The 5,000-nt window shown below is 53.0% G+C and overlaps 1 non-coding gene across 1 annotated transcript in view; it reads left to right on the top strand.

The window, feature by feature from the left end:
• Nucleotides 1-3,483: 3,483 nt before the first annotated feature.
• Nucleotides 3,484-5,000, top strand: part of LOC126112530 (small subunit ribosomal RNA) — a 1,909-nt gene continuing 392 nt past the window's right edge. The window contains exon 1 of the ribosomal RNA XR_007524452.1: nucleotides 3,484-5,000. This exon is cut by the window's right edge and continues 392 nt beyond it. This is a non-coding gene — a ribosomal RNA (small subunit ribosomal RNA).

Below are 5,000 nucleotides of genomic sequence, written 5' to 3'. Positions count from 1 at the left end.
CCTGGGGGCACTGAACCGCAGGATGCGAGACCCCACGCCCAGTGGCAAACAGGGCTCCTCTCAGAATATAGGCGGTCCCTACCCCTCACAACGATGACGGTGGGAGGGCCGTTTTACGAGACCATTTCCTGCGGTGCCAACGCTGTCGTAGAGCCGATACTCCATCTTTGGTACAAGGCAATCATTCCGCTGTAAATCAGTACGTCACTCGTAGTTCAGTCACCTCACAGCACTGCTCAGTAAACTATGCAGGCCCACATAGATAGATTATGATAGATTATATACGCAAATGCCCCTATACATGCTGAACGTCCGTACACACAAAATGAACCACACGTCAGCCACACACTCTATCACACACTACTCTCTGCCTGTAACAGACACAGATACAACTACTAAGCACCAGCATGGACCAACGTCCGGTGCATCCTATCCGCCACAGTACACCAACTACGCTATGATAACCAGACCGGGAGGTCCAATCATAAAACAGAATACCCCACTCGTCCGACAACCACAATTGCTCAGAGAAGCCACCAACACCCACACATGTCCTACACAGGGGTGCACCCATCACCACCACACTGCCTCGTCTTACAGCACAAACACACTGGCAGGAATGAAACACACAGGTCTGCCGCAACCACAGACACGGCTCGCCCCCTCTCACTGGCGAAAAGCGCATCCCGACGTGACATAACTCCTTTGACACACTGACGCTGCCTCGGGCATCCACGTCCTACGGTCGATATCAACGAACCTCCCCCCCCCCCCTCCCCCCCACAACACGCCATCCCATACCACATTGTGTACCGTACCCAAACCTAACGTGTACTGTACTACAACGCAATGTGTACCATAACACAACCCAGTTTGTACCTTAACCTAACCTATGTCACCTTAACCTAACCTATGTCACCTTAACCTAACCTATGTCACCTTAACCTAACCTATGTCACCTTAACCTAACCTATGTCACCTTAACCTAACCTATGTCACCTTAACCTAACCTATGTCACCTTAACCTAACCTATGTCACCTTAACCTAACCCATCTTGCACCTTAACCTAACCCATCTTGCACCTTAACCTAACCCATCTTGCACCTTAACCTAACCCATCTTGCACCTTAACCTAACCCATCTTGCACCTTAACCTAACCCATCTTGCACCTTAACCTAACCTATGTTGCACCTTAACCTAACCTGTGTTGCACCTTAACCTACCTCAATTTGCACCGCAATGTAACGCAATTTGCACCGCAATGTAACGCAATTTGCACCGCAATGTAACGCAATTTGCACCGCAATGTAACGCAATTTGCACCGCAATGTAACGCAATTTGCACCGCAATGTAACGCAATTTGCACCGCAATGTAACGCAATTTGCACCGCAATGTAACGCAATTTGCACCGCAATGTAACTCAATTTGCACCGCAATGTAACTCAATTTGCACCGCAATGTAACTCAATTTGCACCGCAATGTAACTCAATTTGCACCGCAATGTAACTCAATTTGCACCGCAATGTAACTCAATTTGCACCGCAATGTAATGCAATTTGCACCGCAATGTAATGCAATTTGCACCGCAATGTAATGCAATTTGTACCGCAATCTACCCCCACATTGTGCCTTAACCTAACCCACATTGTGCCTTAACCTAACCCACATTGTGCCTTAACCTAACCCACGTTGTGCCTTAACCTAACCCACGTTGTGCCTTAACCTAACCCACGTTGTGCCTTAACCTAACCCACGTTGTGCCTTAACCTAACCCACGTTGTGCCTTAACCTAACCCAAGTTGTGCCTTAACCTAACCCAAGTTGTGCCTTAACCTAACCCAAGTTGTGCCTTAACCTAACCCAAGTTGTGCCTTAACCTAACCCAAGTTGTGCCTTAACCTAACCCAAGTTGTGCCTTAACCTAACCCAAGTTGTGCCTTAACCTAACCCAAGTTGTGCCTTAACCTAACCCAAGTTGTGCCTTAACCTAACCCAAGTTGTGCCTTAACCTAACCCAAGTTGTGCCTTAACCTAACCCAAGTTGTGCCTTAACCTAACCCAAGTTGTGCCTTACCCTGCTCTGTAATTGGCATATGACACGTTACATTAATGTATTGTCCAACCGCAACCCGCTCAGAATGTTGTGTACACAGCTACGTGTCATCTCCCCATAACAGCTGCATTGCAGTGTGGTACGCCATAGAGACGTGTGGGAGTAATGGACGCAGTGGATGGCGATCAGCATGAGCCGTCTGTTCATGTAGTGGCGCGTGTATGCAGACGTAGTAGTCTCTTCTCACACAATGTGATAGCACGGTGCCCCGCGTTCCACATCTGCGACATGCTACAGAGGCCGGTTGACAGTTGGTCGCGCAATGGACATCGCATACGTACGGGGGCACCTTCCACGTGCCCTCTAGTCGGGCACATTTTGTTGCGTGGATGTGAGCGGATGTAGTGTGTCTTGACACCTGACAGGCAGGCATGCAATAATAGTTGACTTTGCAAACGGGGATGGACGTGTACGTTTACTGGTGACGTTACGCAAATGAACAACTGGTAACCCGTTGTGGTGCGGTTGTCCTTGCTGGAGGTACATCTGTGAGGGCAACGATCGGTACAGCTACGAAGCGGTCCCCACCATACCAACGAACGTGAATGTGAATCTGGGTGTGAAGCGATACGCGGCTGTGGGTGGGTGGGACTGTCCCCGGCCGGTGAGGGGGGGCCGCCCGGCGTGCTGGCCGCGCGGTGCGTGGGCGCACGCGCTACAGCCGGCTGGTGGGGGCGCCCAGTGGCAGGCGCGCCGGCCGACGGACGCGGCAGGCGGCGCAGCTGCGCGCCGGGGCACCCTGCGCGCGGCGCCGTGCAGCCAAAGTGGGTCCTCGCCGGCCCGGTGCGAAGCGCGGTGGACATCTGCAGTGTGCTGGTCCGATTGAGGACTGTGTGCGTTGAGGATGCGCCGCCGCCCGGCACTCGGCGCCGCGACGCCGTCTGCTGCTCGGTCGCCCCAGCGGTTCTCGCTGGTGGTTTGTATCGCAGTTGTGCAGACGTGTTGGCACGTGCGCTGTGCTGGGAGAGTTCGCTTCGGCACCCACGTGGGGCCTTTGCCCTTCTGTGGCGCTGGCGTTGGAGCTGCCGGTCACCGTAGGTGGCGCGTGTTGTCTCCCGCCGGCAATGCCACGACAGCACGCTCCCGGGCCTCTGTCGGCAGCGGCAAGCTCAGTTGGGAGCACGGGTGGTCGCACCTAAAGCGTCTACTCGCCTAACTCCGGGCGATTGCGCCTCTCTCGAACCCGACCAAGTACTTAGGACGGCGCTGCGCGCCGCCGGGACCTGAGAGGGTTTCGAGGTGTATTGTGCAGGGGAGCTCAGCCTCCTCCTGTTTGCAGAATAATTGAGCGGACGCTTGCGTGTTCGCGCGGGCCCCTGGGACACACTCCCGGGCGGCCGGCTGCTCAGCTCTAGTTGACGCAGCTCCCTGGTTGATCCTGCCAGTAGTCATATGCTTGTCTCAAAGATTAAGCCATGCATGTCTCAGTACAAGCCGCATTAAGGTGAAACCGCGAATGGCTCATTAAATCAGTTATGGTTCCTTAGATCGTACCCACGTTACTTGGATAACTGTGGTAATTCTAGAGCTAATACATGCAAACAGAGTCCCGACCAGAGATGGAAGGGACGCTTTTATTAGATCAAAACCAATCGGTCGGCTCGTCCGGTCCGTTTGCCTTGGTGACTCTGAATAACTTTGGGCTGATCGCACGGTCCTCGTACCGGCGACGCATCTTTCAAATGTCTGCCTTATCAACTGTCGATGGTAGGTTCTGCGCCTACCATGGTTGTAACGGGTAACGGGGAATCAGGGTTCGATTCCGGAGAGGGAGCCTGAGAAACGGCTACCACATCCAAGGAAGGCAGCAGGCGCGCAAATTACCCACTCCCGGCACGGGGAGGTAGTGACGAAAAATAACGATACGGGATTCATCCGAGGCCCCGTAATCGGAATGAGTACACTTTAAATCCTTTAACGAGTATCTATTGGAGGGCAAGTCTGGTGCCAGCAGCCGCGGTAATTCCAGCTCCAATAGCGTATATTAAAGTTGTTGCGGTTAAAAAGCTCGTAGTTGGATTTGTGTCCCACGCTGTTGGTTCACCGCCCGTCGGTGTTTAACTGGCATGTATCGTGGGACGTCCTGCCGGTGGGGCGAGCCGAAGGCGTGCGACCGCCTCGTGCGTGTTCGTGCGTCCCGAGGCGGACCCCGTTGAAATCCTACCAAGGTGCTCTTTATTGAGTGTCTGGGTGGGCCGGCACGTTTACTTTGAACAAATTAGAGTGCTTAAAGCAGGCAAGCCCGCCTGAATACTGTGTGCATGGAATAATGGAATAGGACCTCGGTTCTATTTTGTTGGTTTTCGGAACCCGAGGTAATGATTAATAGGGACAGGCGGGGGCATTCGTATTGCGACGTTAGAGGTGAAATTCTTGGATCGTCGCAAGACGAACAGAAGCGAAAGCATTTGCCAAGTATGTTTTCATTAATCAAGAACGAAAGTTAGAGGTTCGAAGGCGATCAGATACCGCCCTAGTTCTAACCATAAACGATGCCAGCCAGCGATCCGCCGCAGTTCCTCCGATGACTCGGCGGGCAGCCTCCGGGAAACCAAAGCTTTTGGGTTCCGGGGGAAGTATGGTTGCAAAGCTGAAACTTAAAGGAATTGACGGAAGGGCACCACCAGGAGTGGAGCCTGCGGCTTAATTTGACTCAACACGGGAAACCTCACCAGGCCCGGACACCGGAAGGATTGACAGATTGATAGCTCTTTCTTGATTCGGTGGGTGGTGGTGCATGGCCGTTCTTAGTTGGTGGAGCGATTTGTCTGGTTAATTCCGATAACGAACGAGACTCTAGCCTGCTAACTAGTCGCGTGACATCCTTCGTGCTGTCAGCGATTACTTTTCTTCTTAGAGGGACAGGCGGCTTCTAGCCGCAC

The sequence above is a fragment of the Schistocerca cancellata genome, unplaced genomic scaffold (genome assembly GCF_023864275.1).
Source record: "Schistocerca cancellata isolate TAMUIC-IGC-003103 unplaced genomic scaffold, iqSchCanc2.1 HiC_scaffold_171, whole genome shotgun sequence".
Taxonomy (NCBI): Eukaryota; Metazoa; Arthropoda; class Insecta; order Orthoptera; family Acrididae; genus Schistocerca; species Schistocerca cancellata.
The sequence above is the reverse complement of the archived record's forward strand: the minus strand, read 5'-3'. Positions and strand labels throughout refer to the sequence as shown.